We start from the raw sequence: 19,579 nt of genomic DNA on the forward strand, positions 1-19,579 counted from the left end.
TCCTGTTATTGAGGCGTTTCGGATTGCTGTATACACGTGTACCTTGGCCATCTGTCTTGTTCATTGGAGGCTCCGCGCCTCGATATGCACTGTTGTAACCCTATGTATCAAAATATACATGTAGTATCCGGAAGATCAACTCGAAATAGCTTGATCATTGATGGAAATTGTATACTCCTAAAATATACAGTAGTCCTACATTGATATCATCAGTGTTAGGTGAGTTGATGTCTGAAGGATGACAATGGTTGTAGGTTTGACAGAGTTTTCGTAGATATGACAAAGGTTGATGCCACACGGAGGTGTGCTAAGCTAAAAAAAAAAATAAATAAGGTGTGGAAAGGTTTGATACCATTATTAGAAAGTATGGTATACAGCATGTGTGATCAGGGCTATTGCTGCATATATGAGAAGGGTTGATGCCCAAGGTGTTGCAGTCATTCACATCGCAAGTATGTATAAATGATATCGCAGATGTGTCAAGGTTTGATGCCACGGGTGTGACAACAATTGATACCATATGCGTGGCTGATGTTGCGGATGTTACAAAAGGTTAATATCACAAGTGTAATAGTGATAGATATCTCTGGTGTGCCAAAGGCGGATGTTGCAAGTATGAGAAAAGTCTATATCGAATGTGCAACTGAAAAGAGTTACGATTAAAGTTGGTGTGACAGGCGTTACGACGGTTGATATCGCAGGTGCGATCAACTATATCATCATCGCTCATTTTATCATCTGCGCCATTCACCTCACTACTCCCACAAATGTAACAATTTCAGCGGGTGTTACATATGTTTGTGATGTTTATATAGCGGATGGGCTTTAGCAGCAATTTACTCACTCCCTAACAGCATAGCTTATGAAGCAGCAATTTACTCACTCCCTAACAGCATAGCTTATGTAGCAGCAATTTACTTACTCCCTAACAGCATAGCTTATGTAGCAGTAATTTGCTCACTCCCTAACGGCATAGCTTATGTAGCAGCAATTTACTCACTCCCTAACAGCATAGCTTATGTAGCGGCAATTTACTCACTTCCTAACAGCATAGCTTATGCCGCAGTAATTTGCGCACTCCCTAACGGCATAGTTTATGTAGCAGTAATTTGCTCACTCCTAACGGCATAGCTTATGTAGCAGCAGTTTGCTCACTCCTAACGGCATAGCTTATGTAGCAGTAAGATACTCACTCCCTAACAGCATAGCTTATGTAGCTGTAATTTACTCACTCCCTAACAGCATAGCTTATGTAGCAGCAATTTACTCACTCCCTAACGGCATAGCTTATGTAGCAGTAAGATACTCACTCCCTAACGGCATAGCTTATGTAGCAGCAATTTACTCACTCCCTAACGGCATAGCTTATGTAGCTGTAATTTACTCACTTCCTAACAACATAGCTTAAGCATGATTAAGTAATAAAAATGCAGTGATGTTAACTGAATTTCATTACAGGCCACTGGTCTAGAATTACTGAGTTATTCAGTATATAAACATCTATAGCAGATAATTACAATGAATTTCAAATCCCGTATTTATTACGGGGTCAATATTCTGTGTGTAATCGCAACATTCAAATATCGTTTAACTATTTATCAAATCATCTACCGATAACGGCTTTTGCATCGGGCAAATCTATTAGAGATATAAGTTTATATTGGAGTTAGATATGTCAACATGTCATTTATTGATCCCATATACACAGTACTCAATCTGTCTTCACTCAGTAGTTCTATTCACAGTATTGATATTGATAACTAAAACCACTAATTTCTGTTGAACTACGCTAATTGGGGACGCAGAGTGATGAAGACGATGGCAGATATGTTCATCCGCTGATGCCATAGGTGACGGGATCTTGTACTGTATTTTTAATGTTAGCTGTGGGCAGCCTTCGACAGTTCTAGCAGCAGTTTGATAACCGATGTGTGTGATAGCCATGAAATACGGATCATTTACGCAGTCAGTTGTTGGAGAAGTTCTGCCAGTAATATGACAAATTGAGTCTATGATATGTCATGGCGGGACACTGACAGAAATCGCCCCGTTCTATCTTCTTACCTATTTATGAGGGAGATGCGTATACTAAGCCCCGAGCTACACCAGGTATATTGCACTGATGGTTTTGGCGCCAAGTGATTCTATACGTGTGGACCACATACTGGAAATTCTAAAGCGATCAAGATATCTGACTTGTCATTTCTTTACGTACTACGAGCGGCAGTCTGATTAATTGATTGAATTTTAAGTTCTATGGAAACCGGGTGGAGAAAGGGGGAAACCCACGACAACCCGCAGGTTGCTGGAGAGGAAGCCAGCATGAACCCACATTGGTGAGAGGTCCCTGGGTCATTACGCTGCCCTAACGTGCTAACCAACTGAGCCACGGAGGCCCCCTTAGGTTTACTTATATATTACTTCTATGTTTGTTCCAGCGTGGAAAGGCTGTTAATGGGGCTATGTCACAATGGAAATGTGAAAGGTGCGAATCTGGCAGGTGTTGCAGTCGACACTTTCAAGATGTGACAACACAGTGCCTCCGTTTTGTTCAAGAAGATTTGTTTGTGCTAATTTACAGATTTTGAATAGTTTTCCTTTTTTTTTTTTTCTTTTTTTTTTGGCATGTTACTGATATGGGATGCATTCCCATGTAATCAACTCATATACCGTCATCTCTCACTTTATCATTTGTACCACCCAATACATACCCCACCCCCACATCTCAACGACACTGTCCTAACAATATTGTGTTCGAGGTGGGAGGGGAGAGTGGTTGCCTCCCATTGGTTACTAACAACTTAGATGCAGAACTTCAAAAAACGTATTTTCAAATTCCCCCCAAATAAGTTTGAAAAGTTGATATTGTAGTGAATTTTGTTCCATCGGTTTCAATACCTCAGTTGGTGCACAATATGAATGAATATTCACCAATGAAAAAGGGCGTTTTTATGGGAGTTCAATGACCTCCAATATAAGCACACTAGGGACACAGCTACTTTGTTTGACAGCGTTATTCAATTACACACTGGGGAAACATGATGAGAAATATATATTTGCGCTCAGAGAGGACCATATGTTCAAACGATTTGATAACACGAGAGAATCAATCGATTCCAACTTTTGCTGAGGCCATTGATTCCAACAGCAGAATCTATCAGGTAGAAGTGTAGAGGTAGCGTTGATCAGTGCTTCTTCTGATTTCAATAGATCATCGAGGATATTAATCAAGATTCTTCCCAGTGTAAAAATAAATCTGTTTCTGCATGAATCGCGTGTATTTTTCTCGCAAAAGATACAGGAGCACTTCAGTAATTCCTTGTGATTAAAATATAAAACATGCTTAAATGATCTCCTCGTGATTTAGGGGTCCACATGAAGATATACATGTGTGAGGGTGTTAATGCTGTATGTACGGATATGCGAAATGTGGCCATCAACAGTTGTTCTGTATGTCATGTCTGAACACATTCCCATGCAGCATCTTATCAATTGCCCTTAATCGCTCATTCGTGGTAAGGTCTGTCAACAACCTGCGGATGGTCGTGGGTTTCCCGGTTTCCTTCCATCGCCAGCTCCGAGAAATGAAAACCTACTACATGTAGTGTAATGTTTTAAAGGTATTATAGTTGAATGCATGAAAGATACATTTATTATAGTGCCATACTTAAGAAAATTTTGTACGTGGGAAGGTCTGGCAGCGAACTGCGGATGGTCGTGGGTTTCTCCGGGCTCTGCCCGGTTTCCACCCACCATAATGCTGGCCGCCGTCGTATAAGTGAAATATTCTTGAGTACGGCTTAAAACACCAATCAAATAAATCAAATAAAAAAATAAAGAAAGAAAATTTGGGTTTGGAGATTAACCCGAAGTTAAAGAGTATTTCATTGATAAGCTTGTGGCTGGAAGTCGAACTTTTATACCAGCTAGATCCTATCTTTGAATAAAAGCTTTCGGGTTGCTATATTTGGTGAGGCTGTAAAGCTCTGGACTCGTAGTTTGGGCTTTGGCTGCCTGGACATGGACTCTGTAGAATTATTATCGTCATATAGGTTTTCAAAAAAATCGATCAACTTTCAACTGCGCTGAGAATTGTTTGAAATCTACTTGAACCAAAACAGTTGTCACGTGTCACGGTGACAAATCCCAAATTCTAGGTGACACTACAACTGGTTGACAAACAATCTTCCGTAGATCAATATACTTGTTTTTAAGAAAATATAATTTCATGAACTCGATATGTGTTGAAATGGTTGAATGGCTTGTAGAATTAAAACCACTACACTCACTGAAAGGCACCTGAAAATGACTTTGTTTGCATTTGTTTCATCCTATTAGTATGAACTGTGATTAGTTTGTGACGAGTGATATACCAACACAAGCCTACATTCTAATTTAGTCTGGTCGTGGGTTTCCCCCGGGCTCTGCACGGTTAGGTTCAACCATAATGCTGGCCGTCGTTGTACACGTGAAACATTCTTGAGTACCTGTACGGGGTAAAACACGAATCGAATAAATAATTAGGTAGTTTTGCTTGATTGATAAGATTTTATATAGTCTTCTCTCTGATAAGTAGGGGCCTCGCCGGCTCTGATGGTTGAGGCGCTGACTGGATGCGACTGTCAGACCCGTGGTATGGAAAAAGCTTCCCAAATGTTACGTTTCATTGTTACTTTGGCCTAAATAAACTAAATGCAATATATTACGAAATGTACATGTGTTTTAGCTGACCTGGATAGTGATTATTGACATGTGGTTTGCACGTCAGTGTCGCCGGGGAGGGTTTAGAGAGCGAATAGAGGTTTGTCTTTAAATCGCTACGTCGTTAGAGGTGAGGGCTCGACTCTGGCCTTGGGCAGAGGACTTCTATGAAGCATTTGCAGGAACAGTTAGAATATCATTCTCACTGAGAGAAATTGACAATAGGTCGTATTTCATCGGTTACGTTTGACTATTGCTAATTATTATACTGTCGTCGCTGATCTGATTTTACTCACTATGCTGTAAGTTTTTTTATTATATTGGTGACATTAACGGTCGACGACACTGATACATGTGACCAAAAAAGCGCCAATACAATGAGGAAGCTGTACCCTCTGCTTGTACAACCCATTTTTTCGAACTTTAACATTCATATAACTTTGGGGAGGCGAAATCTGCTTTTTACACATATTTTGTGAATTGAGTGCCGATAGGTAAAGTTTGATATCTCCAACCAACCGGTGGGTCTAGAACAGAATGCGACACACTTTATGGCTCCTCGTCGTCTTACGACTGAAAAATTGTTGATTACGAGGTAAAAGCCAGGCATATATATAGACATAGATCGGATTGGGTGCAGGTGTCATAACGCTGTGTAAGCTGTAGTGGTATGTGGCATGTTACGTGTGACTATTTGCCAACTATCACACAGTTGTTGCTGTTGTGGTTTTAATCTGCATCCTGTAGTCTTTTTATATTCACATCTATAGTTGTAGTATCCCACAAAATAGGGTGGGCCAATAAATCTGACTTACCTGATGTTTGTTATCAGTAGGCTAATACAGTAATTTAGTGAGATACCCTGCACGCGAGGTGCCTGTGAAATTGTTACCCATTAAGACAACACCTCTAACCAGAAGTTTAACTTAGCCTCCACGTCTCAAGCAGTGTTAGCCTTGTCAGAAAGTCTAATGTTATAACAATGATGCTACAACATTACTACTTTGGTCGTTTGGAAGGCCTCATATGTAGCCAGCTGTATGTTCTCTAGACAGCCGCTTTATGATTTAGCGCACCACTTAGGCCAGTGATGCCGATAATCCGCCTCATGCAGCCCTGGAGAAGTGTATAAATAGCCCGATACCGAACTTTTTCCATCTAGGAACAAGCCATGCTCTAATACCGTCCGCCGAAGGCTCCTATATTTTCAGAACAATATTATCCGATTGCAGTACAAATGATTTATTACCTTAAACGGCCCAACATTAGCTGGGAATTGCATACAGGCCATACATGTGCAGGCAAACTTGATCAAGTATTATACAGGTAAGCACAAGGCTTTCACTCGACTGTGGCACGTTGACTAATGAAATGGTATACAAAGTATGAACCGTTTTTGAATATCTTCATTTAGACCATTATGGAAGGAAGTGACTCTTAATCCCCGATTAGTCGCGAGCGCTCTTCTGTTTTGTAGGAAACTGGTGTATTCTCAAACAAAACGCGAAGCAGACTGAAACATTTCCAATGATTTAAACAATTAACCCAGGCCTGTATATGTTAATGTGTCAGAAATGTATGAAAGTTATGATGGTAGATGTTTTGTCATTGTGATTTTGTTTCTGACGATGGACAGGGGTAGAATCAAATGATCTCTCACACATAAACCGGATACAGGTGTCGTGTTCTGCTCTTAGGAAGATTGGAACTTCACGAAAAGTGACTGGTCTAAATTACGAAAACAAATACAATATCAATCTGTACTGCCTCCTTTCAAAAATAATTTTATTTGGCTTTATGATATGTTGTCAGAAGAAATATGCTATATTATTAAGAACAAAGAGTCACAAGAAATGTTCAGGTTTATGCAAGCGAGTTTTCGCAATATCCATATAGACTTTGTTTATAACGTAAACTACTGAATTTTTTAACGGTCATTAGAATTGGAGATAAATTTGTATTGTAATTAATTATTCCATCAAACAGCTTTTTGAAGTTTTCTTAAGCTTCGAAACAGGTCAGTGACATGGTTTTGCAATGTAACAGTATACATGTATTATATGTCAATGCCTGAAGCCTACATTGGTGCACACTATTTGATATAAATAATTATTTTCTCACAAATGAATAGGGCGTGTCTGTAGGAGTTCAATGACTTCCAACAAACACAAACTATAGAGACAGCTCTACTCTGTTTGATTATTACAGCGGTATTCAAATTACACACTGGGGAAACTTATGATGAAAATTACTTGCACTGTATATTTGAGCTTAAAAAAGACTATATGTTCAAATGATTTGATAACACGACGAGAGAATCAATCGATTCCGTCTTTTGCTTAAGGCATTGATTTCAATAGCAGCAGCTTTCAGGTCGTTAGGCAAGCGTATGTGGATCAGTGCTTCTTCTGATTATCAAAGATAATAATCAAGATTCTTTGATGTGTAAAAATACATTCTCTTCGTGCATGCCTGGCGTATATTTTCTACTAGAATAAATGAGGATAAATTAGTAATTACTCCTGATTAAAAGAATAATTTTGTTTAAACTATCCCCTCATGATCCGTACATATAGGAATATCTATGAGGATGTTTTGGTGTATAAAAGATTATGATAAATCTGGACATCGGCAATCATTATGGCGAACAATTTCCTAAAAACACGGTCGATTTTTACAGTTGATTGGTGTTTAATATTTCACTTATACAACGGCGTCCAGCATTATCGTGGGAGGAAATCGGGCGGGGAACAGGGAAAACGCTCAACCATCCGCACGTTTTTGCCAGACATTTCCACGAACGACTGGTGAATAAGTCAGCATGAGCTAGCTCTCAGCGACGTTGAAACAGTCACATAATTCGATCGGGAGCTCTGATCCATGTTGGTGTTAACACAAAAACACAAAGTTAACCAATTAACCTTTCAGTCGTTTGGTGTTCTAACAAACAATCGTTAACGAATAAGTCTGTTGGCTATTTTGTTTGTAAAACAGGACTGACACCATTTAATTTAAGATAATTTCTCTAATTAATCTCCTAATTGGCGACTACATGATGTGTTTAAGCCAATCTGAAACAACCGCATACGTTTAATCTGGCGTGGCGCGTTAATGGTGTAAGGTTATATTATGTAGCTGCGAGAAAGGGATATTTATTGTAGTCTTTAGAAGAGAATTTTGGATTGAAGTTGTACCTTTAATGTAAAGAATATTTCATTGATAAGCTTGCGGACAGATTTAAAGGTTATGGGAAGTAGGAAGAACCCATAAGAAATCAACGGTCCTTAACAGATACAGTCCTCCGATCCCTTCAAACTACCCAACAGAAAGCCGCAGACCTGTGACCCGGGATTGGATTCAAACTCCAAACCCCTGGTTTCTAGGTAGCCGGCAATTTAATCTACAGGCCTCATGAGAGCCCGTCATAGAGCAAAAGATTTATCGGGTTGCGGTATATGCAGACAGGATTTTCCTGATTGTAAAAGCGTCCACATTCATTGTCGTCATGTCGGTTTGGAAACAAAATCGATGAACTTTCAACTGTGCTGAGAATTGTTTGAGATCTGTCTACTTGAACCAAAAACAATTGTCACTTGTAAACATTTAGTCATTTTAAGTGTTGAACTTGCATGGTGTTCCCTCTGTTGCGTTCTGGAAAGAAATGACGTCTTTCGGTATCGAAACTACAAGTGCATGCTCGGGGAATGAATTTTTAATTATCTGTAACTAGATGCGATGTGATGTAAAGTGTTTATCAATTTCTATTTTTAATTGCATGACGCACAGCATCAACATCTAGTAGTCAATCAGCCTATCACGCAGTGTCTCATGGTAACAATTCTCAAATCCTTGACAACTGCACAAGCTATTGACAAACAATGCTCCGTGGGTCAAATTATTTGTAAAACCCAAATCTTGTTCTTTCAAGCAAATAAGTCATAACTTCACAAACTGGTTCTGGGTAATAATGGTTGAATGGCTTATATAGCCATTACTGCCACCCATGACTATAAAGACGGCATGAAATCCTGAAGTCCCAAGATATAAAGACGGCATGAAATCCTGAAGTCCCAAGATATTACAATCTACGTCAGTATTATTTAGTGCCTATATATATATATATATATATATATATTTGGTTGGCTCTTAAAGCCATAGGCCTACTCGAGAATTGCTCACTTATACTAGTATGGCAGGTGTGTTTCATTATTATTTTGCCTACATTTATTTATATATTTGCTTGGCGACCAACATTATGGTGGGAGGAAACCGGAGGAAACCAAGTCTTGGTTGCTAACAGATCTTCCCACGTACGACTCTTGGCAACGGGCGATATACATACCGTATACTGCTGCTTTTAAAACTACATGGTGATTATTAAAACCAATTTCGTTTCAAATCCAAGCGATATACATGTGACTAACTTGACCTACTTTGTCTTTATACTTACAAATTAATATGGCTGTTAAGGAAATATGTATTGAAAATATCCACTTGAAATTTTCTTCTGGTTTCTTTGTTTCGTTGTGTTGGGCGTTATTTCGGTACTTATTTCGGTGGTATCCCGCTAGTGTAGTTGTAGCTGTCCAATCTCAATGTCGTCAGTCGGGATCAAACCCGGTTCGGGTATAAACTGCATATATACTTTCAACGCCGTCAGGGATCGGATTGAGTGGTTAAGGCTTCTGTGTTTCCACCAGTTTGGTTATACAAGGTGCGGGTTCACACACAACTGTTGATGGAGTCTTGGTGAGAAGAAATCGGCTATTCACGTATAATTTGTGAGTTAAAACGAGTGTTCTGATTGGTTGGAATGTCTGAACCTCCAACCAACCAGGAGGTCTCAGACAAATTTCTTAGCTATATGAAGTAAATTGACAAGAGGTGGCGTGTGACTATTCATCGACAATCACACTGGCGTCGCTGCTCTCGTTTTACCCCCTGTGCTACAGTCTTTTATATCAGGTTCACTAGATCAGACTTCATTGATATTGGATATCAGCATAATAAATAAGTAACACCGAAGAAATTCCTTTGACGATGTCAGTATTTCGACTTTAATTAAGTCATCTTTAGGAGAAGTGTGCCAAGTGAGGCATGTTTTAGCTACATATACATGTATACAGTAAGTTCCCAGAAAAGCATAATTAATAAAACATGTCTAATTAAATAAACATGGCAGTAAACATTTATGATGTGGTTTTGGTGTCAGTGGGGCAAATTTGGCAGTATATACGAAGATGAATGGATTAAGCTGATACAGCAATTTAGTGGGACATCATGATATTCGAGGCTCTTGTGGCATTGTTATCCATTATAGGACAGCACTATATTAAGCGCCGATAACTTAGCCGCCACGCCCCAAGGACACTTAGCCTTGTCAGAAAGTCGAATATTACAACAACGATGTAACAACATTGCCTCTTTCGTTGTTTTCAAGGCCTCTTATCTATCCAGCTGTATGTTCTCTAGACATCCACTTTATGATTTACAGGTCCACATCGGCCAGTGATTCAGATAATCCGCTTCATGCAGCCCTGGAGAAGTGTATAAATAGCCCTGTTCCGAACTCTCTCCATCTAGGAACAAGCCACGCTCAAGTACTCTCAGCCAAGAGCTCTTATATTTTCACAGCAATATTATCCGACAGTATAACTAATGATTTATTACCCGCTGCGGCGAAACCCTGGCAGACAGTCGGGTAAAGTTGATGAGGCGTTACATTTTAACCATTACATGGTGTTAAAAATTTTAATGTTTTCTGGTTATATAACTGTATTACGACGATTATGGGCGTTAGTGGTAATGCATATGACGTATAATGTATGATGTATAAGATAATTTAGGAAGGGAGTGGTGACGTATAGGACTATTATATGGAGAGGGATGGTGATGTATAGGTCGATTATATGGAGGGTATTGGTGATGTACAGGACGACTGTGGAAGGGGTGGTAACGATTATGAATATGAGTGGTGCCGTATAGGGCGATTATGGATAGGAGTGGTGATGTACAGGGCGATTATAGAAGGGAGCGGTGATGTATTGGACGATTATATGGAGGGTAATGGTGATGTATAGGACTATTATGGAAGGAAGTGGTGACGTATAGAACGAGTATGGAAGAAAGGGGTGACGTATAGGACAATTAGGAATGGAAGTGGTGACGTAAAAGGACGATTATATGGAGAGAAATGGTGATACACAGGGCGGTTACATGGAGGGGAATGGATGTGAGTGGTGATGTATAGGGCTATTATGCAAGTGATTGATGATGTTCAGGACTATTATGGAAGAGACTGGTGATGTACCACCTTTTATGGAAGAGATTGGTGATGTATAGGGCGATTGGGAAGAGACTGAGTGGTGATGTGTATATAGTAATTATGGAATTGGGCTTAGTTTACTTTCTGCATGAACATTTCATAACAACCGGAAAGAGTTGCTGTTAGTTGTTTGTGTGCGTGTGCGTGCGTGCGTGTGTGTGTGTGTGTGCGTGCGTGATAATTGCACGATCGTCGAGGGAGAGAAAAAGGCCAGACAGCGCATGCAGTGTGTGATAAACATAGTGGATACATTAGACATGAGCGTGCGGTTGAATTGCAGGAAAATTGCGTATTCTAGAACAAAACGAAAGACAGTTACATTTTTGTGTCAAAAACTGTTCTTCCCAAAACCAATTATTCGTTTATTTCTTAGACTGTTTTACGCCGTACTCAAGAATATTTCACTTATACGACGGCGGCCAACATTATGGTGGGAGGAAATCATAATGCAATTATCTTGTGACCACATGGTATTTACACTACATTAGAATATATTTATTTAAATGTCTTTTAACGCCTCGGATGTTCGTTGTCGTGTAATATTTATTTATTTATTTATTTATTTATTTATTTGATCGGTGTTTTACGCCGTACTCAAGAATATTTCACTTATACGACTGAGACCAGCATTATGGTGGGTGGAAACTGGGCAGAGCCCGGAGGAAACCCACGACCATCCGCAGGTTGCTGACAGACCTTCTCACGTACGGCCGAGTGTCATGTAATAATCAAGTTCATATTTATCTTGATTAAATCGACATTTTAACATTTTCTGTTACCCTGTGCAGGGCTGTAGCGACACTATACGCTAAAGAGAATTTGAAATAATATGTTATCTCACAGCCGTAAAACTGGCTGTCATAGTTATTATGACCAAAAGCAAACGATGATCTCCTTGTGGCATCGTTATACTCGCTATGAAGATAGCTCGGTCTATGTCAGCATGACCCGAGGGAGTAAATTATGAAACTCCTCGGACCGATATCACAAAGCAGAATTTGAAATCTCATTTAAACGCCTATTTGTGGCCCATAACAGTTGAACTTGGGTGAATGTAACGTGTTAATCAGGTTAAGACAAAGCTGTCGCAATTCCAACTTTTTTAGCCATACATTATATTGAAACTTTCGGTTTCTAGAATCGGCCCTTGGTGGGTAAGACACGGGTAGTTGTAGCCTGGAACTCCAACATCAGACCAGAACCCAGACCGTTTGTGGCGGTGGATGAAGAGGGATTTACCGTCGGATTATAGTCGTCTATTTCTCTGGCTTATTTGTTGTATGTGACGCCGTGAAATAAAACCAGAACTGTCGGAAATGGTTGTAAATATTACTAATGGAAGATATGTGTACACTCCCAATATTAGATCATGGCCGCAACACGACAAAGTCAGTGACGTAAACCGCTCTCTATTTGCTGATGGTAAGTGGAGTGGCCTTTCGAGTTCAATTGTACAGGAGCACCGCCGGCAAATAGTCGAGTTAAACAGAGGATGTGAGCTGTACAGAAAATCCGCATGCAATCTGAAAAATCAGATACCGTACTTGTTTTCGTGAAGAGCAGAGATTTGGGTTAAGCCGGGGAGGCGTTGGCAATTGAAAACATTTTAGACACACAAAAGGTCGCATTTCCATTTACAGTGAAGGAGGTAATCAATCTAAGTAGTCGTACTGAAGTGGTCTCGTCTACGCCATCGGCATACAAATCTCCAGGTGAGGTGCATAGGTAGACAAAAAACATTTCGTTACCTGTCATTTGTGTGGTCAGGCAGCAGGTTAACAATGGCTCTACATAGGCTGTCTTTAATAGTGCCGCAGTCCAACTTAATGCATATCTGTCTCACCTGAGTTACCTGAATGGGCTTTATGTAGACATGTTATCATCACGTCAACCATCAAACAAGATGGAAATTTGTCACAAGAGTAACACTCGTTACGTGTGGCCAATGAAAATTCAGCTCGAGAGCGACAGTATTTTTGTGTAACTTTTGTAAATTCATCACAAGAGTAACTGTCAGTATGTGCAACCAATGGAAATTCGGCACATAAGCACCGGGGGATTATGTATGTGTAATGAATGGAAATTCGGCACAGAAGCACCAGGCGTTTATATATGTATAATGAATGGGAATTCGGCACGAGAGTAACACACGCTGATGTAGAAGGTTACCGCGACATTTTGATTAAATAGGCACAGGATTCCTATAGTAGAGTACATAGTATCTCACGGGAAAACATCTTAGTTCTTTCAATATAAAGTATTAAAATTGTCACGGATTAAGGATTTCGGTTTTTGTTTAATTGTTTTTAGAATTAGTGTCTTTTGCCCATTATTTCAGTAATATTACGAGATCTTCATTTGAGTTGGTGGGTAAATTAAATTAAAATTGAATTAAACAGTCATACTTATAATGCCACCACTTTGCAACATCATGCTGAAGGCACTGGACACGACCCCCCCTATCACGCTTCCCCCCAGGCACAGTACACTGACTCTAGCCCTACCAGTAGCCTACTTGGCATATTCCGTTACCGTGAACACAAAACTTGAAATGTACCATGATGCCCAGTATTGGGATAAGGTGTTACTCTGTGTAGGTTTGAACCATGTTCTAATGCCTGTGCAGCGGACTCTCTATAACCCCTGGAACACTTTAAGCCTCGGTCATTCTTTGGGTTTAGTGTATTTTTTAGTTGTTTTTTTTTTCAGTTGTCATCATTTTAATGTATGACTTAACAAAATGATGGATTGGAAATAAACATTTTAAATTATCTCGACTAAGGTAAATGTTGTGCCTCACAACGGCATTGTTCTTGAAAACAACCTTATTATATACAGTGAGATGTTAAATGATATTTCAATACAAAAAGGAATGTACTAAAAATATGAAATGTTATTCAGTGCCATGTATGTTGCACGGCTGATCCTGTGGCATTGTTGTCTGTAAACATAGCGTGTTAAAACACAACTTGTTCTCAAAACTGTGGGAGCCCCTTACAGATTTGAGGAACACAATATGCAAGCTGTAGCGACCTCAGGAAAGCATGCGTGCTTGTTGGGTAGGTTGTGTTGTTTTTAGGTTAGCATTTTAAACATTTCAGGACATCTGCGTCAATATTAATGCAATATGATTATTCAAATGCATTGTACGACCGCTTAAACTGATTAATTTTCGCGCAGATATATAGCCCTTGGGTAAATTCCACGGGGTCACGCTTGACGGAAGTGTTTGTTAACAGTGTGTAGACAGTCCGAAATATAGATTCCACGGCGCACGCTGTTCAAAGTCACGTGTATTGACAGTTTGTGTGTAATGTATTCTACCTCATAATTTCCACGAGTCTTGTAAAACATCAAGATGGTCAGACACTCAGAGCAGCAGGTATTGACTGGCAGAAGAATAATGGCATCATTATGGATATGCATATCGATTAAGCTATCTCGGGATAGGTAACCTGGGTGAAAACTCTACGTAATGGCGGTATGCATTTTGATGGATTGATTTGATAGATTGCTAAGAGTCAGACATCGTGGGTGTTAACTCTTGTGAGGTTTTTATCCAGACAAAAAAAGCAAACAATACAGTTAACGTTCAGAGTAAATCATGCAGTTCACACTGAGAGTAAGTTATAAAATGCACGTTTAGAGTAAACTATACAGTTCACGTTGAGAGTAAACCATATAGTTGACACTGAGAGTAAACCATATAGTTGACACTGAGAGTAAACAATACAATTCACTCTGAGAGTAAACCACACACTTCACATTGAGAGTAAACAATACAGTTCACACTGAGAGTAAATCATATAAGGTACCTTTACAGTAAACCATACAGTTCACGCCGAGAGTAAAACATATAGTGCACGCTGAGAGCAAACAGTTAAACCATACAGTTTACACCGCAAATAACCATACAATTGATACTGAGAGTAAACCATACTTTTCACGCCGAGAGTAATCCATATCATACACTTCACACTGAGAGCAAACCATACGTTCACACTAAGAGTAAACCATACACTTTACGTAGAGAGTAAATGAAATAGTAAACCATAAAGTTCACACTGCGAGTAAAGCATAAGTTCACACTGAGAGTAAAACATACACTTCACGCCGAGAGTAAACCAAACAGTCCGCGCAAAGAATAAACCATGCAGCTCCCGCTAAGAGTAAACCATACGGTTCACACTGAAAGTAAACCAAATATTTCACGCCGACGGTAAACCACACAGTTCACACGAAGAGTAAACCATACAGCGCCCGCTGAGAGCAAACCAAACAGTTTACACCAAGAGTAAACCATACAGTTCACACCGAGAGTACACCATACAGTTAACACGGAGAGTAAACCATGTAGTGCTCGCTGAGAGCAAACCATACAGTTCACACGGAGAGTAAATTAACAGTTCACACCGAAAGTACACCAAGCAGTTCGCGCTGAGAGTAGACCATAGAGTGCCCGTTGAAAGCTCAAAACTAGCTGAATAGATAAGTCATTAACATGAGTGCTATCACTCAGAGGTATTATGCATGGAACTCTGAAGACGGCTCAGTTCACAATCAAAGTAGACTACAAGCCGGGACAAAATAATGTTTTCAACTTTATGGCCTTGATGAAGAACAATTTCCAAAACAATATAAGGCACGAAAGTACTGGGAATGTATATGAAGTGAGACATGAGGACGGAAATGCTAAGAACATCAGTCAACACTTTTTCAATGATGATGAGTGTTCAAGGCGAATGAATTGAATCGGTATCCGAATCGTGCACCATGCTACACTGTAATTTATAACTTGTCGATAATCAAAGAAGGTTGCTCTTTGATATTGGCAGTGTTCATATATCAAAACGTATCGATATTATAATTCAACACTATCAATATATATACAGCCCCTAATTCCGGGTTAAGCAGAAGTAGACACAGTGCCAGACATCCTGCCCACTCTGTCCATATTCGCTACAAGAGAACTGTAGTCACTAAGATTTAAGGAACATAACGTGAAGGCGTTTGATTTAATATCCTTGACACATTATAGTTTTAGCAGAAATAACTTGTGAGGTTGACTGAAATCATCACACGGCACATGTGGTCTAACAATTGCCAAAAGGCAAAATATGTACTCAGTAGGAGCTTTCGGTATATTTACTATAAGGGTAAGCACACTTTACAATGACAAATCCAAACTATTCTTGAAACTTGTCGTAGCCTCGCAGGTGCATGCCATCAAAAATTCTAATTAGTAGTAGTACTCTACTTCCTAGAAGGTAGCTAACAGTACAGTTCGTTTTCCGCTTGACAATCGGGAAACCGGAATGTTGGACGTAGGTTCCGAGTTTACACGAACAAGCCAGCAGTTTTAACGACTCTCATTGACGGAGAGGCAACACACTCCCAGCATAAATTACAAGGTGTTAAAGATGGAGGACGCGATGGACTCTGCGATTTATGCCAGCTTTGCCGTATTCAGGTTTTACGTGTATGGCGAGGAAAAATCGCAAAATTATGCAGCAGGCACTACCAGATGAAAAAAAATGTGCTCTTTTCAGCCTATAGCGTCATGTTTTTAAGTTTTCTTCTCCTTTAAGGTCTTAGGTGTTAATTTCATTTAAATGTTACCACTGAGAAATTGAAGCAACCAATGAGCAAAGAGATATTCGTTGAACAATAACCGCCGAATGGAGATGAACTGAAGAACACTTTGTTGCCTTTTACCTTAATATAGCCGTGACCGGTTTTGGTAAACCACCAAAACAATTAATGGTCAAATTATGTCAGTTAAAATCTCAATTATGTGAGGACTACTAGTATACACTGAGAGAAAAGTTTGGGTCAATCGACTAAAAAAATCTCAGTAATCCAGCTGAGCTAATGGAGAACTCGTAAAACTCTTTACCGTCTGTATCAAGACGGTCCAAAGCTGTGAACTCATTTGTTCTTTCCTTTATTGCATCACAAGGGTCGGTGTATGTGTGCTCATGAGACACATATGAAGTACACACGCACTGCAAACGCCACAGTAGAAAACGATGCGTTCGACTGTCATTTGAACCGTCTGTGTAGCTCGTCCTCGCGTCTCCCATTCAACTCAGATCAAACTCATCTCGTTATATTGTTGACTTATTTGGTTAGTTGGAAAACTCACATGAGTGTTTCATGACACAACCAGCTGACCTAGTCATATGACTCAGTTTTTATGATGAATGAGTTCAATTGTATAACGCAGGTTTTTGAGTCAGTTGAACCAAACTTTTCTGTCAGTGTAGGGACTAGCGAAATCCCTAGTGGAGATGTCCGTATACGATATGTGTATTTAATCGAATAGTTCTTCATGGAGACTTTTTCAGTTCTTTAGAAAGTTAATGGCTGTATTTCGGCTTTTATTTTACTGTCATCAGGAGTTACTCAATATTTCGGCATTTATTATATACCGTCATAAGGGGTGATTCAATATTTCGGCATACTATACCGTCATGAAAAGTGGCTCATTATGCGACCGAGATCTAGTGCTACTTCACTGAGACGGCTTATCTTTTAGTGCTAAATGGCAATCGAGGAAGTTACTTCCTAAGATTTTAGGTGTGACCCGACCCAAGATTAGCCCTGGATCTACCGCCCTCGAAGCGGGGCGCTTAAAAAGGACAATGTACGAATATAACTAACGGCGAATTAGCCACAAAGCATGCTAGTCAGTCCTGATAGTGACAAAGGTTGAGCAAATACAACACAATAACATAAAAAGTACGTAACACATCCCTTATGGATAATAATGGTGTTCGTCTTAATTCTCCTTGGGGCCGGGTCTATAAATCTACTACAAGAGACATGGGCATATAGAGGAAATTTTATAGGAGTGACATTTCAGTGATGTGCTGACGAGTATAAGTGTAGATTTAAGAGTATTTTGTTCCCGCGCTGTTTTAGTGAAATCAGTCACACTTAACAGTGCCGCAGTCCCATGGTACACTCCAACATTAATATAGACAATAATCACCGGATACCGGGAGAGTAACAAATTGCTGATCACCAGGAGAGTGATAAATAGCAGTGTTCGAAAAGAGTCGTGCTTTGGAGAATTGAGCGACGCACAAGAGGCGAGGCTAAGTGTACCGGCGAACAAAAATAGCAAGTTTCATGTCAGAAGCAGATGAAAGTATTCTTTTGGGGATCTGTATTCGTGAGGAGGCATCCTAATATAACGCACATCTGTCGATGAGAGAATATAGAACATGTCGGATTCATACTATTGCGGGAATTATTTTCACCAATTAAAGTACCAGTCTAGGGCTACTGGTCCGTGGAATGCAGTGTGTTATTTTGACATGCGTGGTTAATATAGCCTCTGACTGAATACTGACCTACAATTTATTAGTTATTTATTGGCGTCTCTAAAACTAGAATCCATGTCAACTCATCCGATTTTTCAAAGAGCCTACTTCGCTTTTTGAAAAGTCTGCTGACGAAATTCATGTCCTTACAGGCATTATAATTATGATCATAATTAAAAGATTTTCATTTCTGTATTATTAGCGTAAACATTAAACATTTACAATCAACATTTTACAGTTACGTTTCATTCATCTTTTATCAGTACCGATAGTTTATAGGGGACACGGGGGGTGAGAAAATTCATGTCTCAGTTGAACGACAAAATGTGAGGTCGGAAAATGATTTACAATTTAAGAACAGAATGCTTGAAAATCATATGTACGTATGCATGGGGTTTAACTCCATATTTAACACTTTTTCAGTCATGTGACGACAAAGAGTTGTTAGGTTTTTGCACATATGCTGTGTCTTATTGTGGCAGGACGAGTCCATGTCACCAAAGTGTTGCCGCCACTGAAGCATCATACCGAAGGTACTAGACTCCTTGCTCTGACAATTTAGTGCTGCGTGACAAGCAAGGGGCAGCAAGTACCATTTTTAAAGTCTTTGGTAGGACCTCATCCGGGTTTGTTCCCAGGTGTTCCGACTTTGAGCTAGCGTAAGATCTACCTATTAGGCCACCGAAGCGGTCTATTAATGAAGAATCAAATATATGAAGCTGTAATCAGAGCACATGTACAAAGCACAGCCTTTCCAGTGACTGACGAATACGAAAAATAGGCAGAGGTGCGTTCTATTTAAACTAAACACGCTCTAGTTCTCATAATCCAGTCTATAGAATTCCCTCTTCTTAACAAGGCTCAGTCAACATGGTGTAGAGTGGCAAGCACAATGGTGAGATTAAAGACAATCAGCGAAAACGAGAATGTCGCTATACTTCATAACCCAACTTTGTCCATATGGACATCGGCTAATTATAAAATCAATGGGAGATCAATTAGTTAATGTATTCCTCGAGTCACCTATCGTGATCAGATCTCTACCTGCCCGGATTAATTAGGCCAGATGAAGGATTTCTGCCGGATCCTGTCCGATCGCAGATGCTCACAATGCCCCACTGCCTTTCTCGCGTTACTTTTGACCGTTATGTACATAGCCACTTCCCAGACTGTTAGGCACCGCCCTGGGGCGGTATATATAGCCAGTAGAATACATAATGTCTTC

This window comes from Liolophura sinensis, chromosome 6 (assembly GCF_032854445.1).
Source record: "Liolophura sinensis isolate JHLJ2023 chromosome 6, CUHK_Ljap_v2, whole genome shotgun sequence".
Taxonomy (NCBI): Eukaryota; Metazoa; Mollusca; class Polyplacophora; order Chitonida; family Chitonidae; genus Liolophura; species Liolophura sinensis.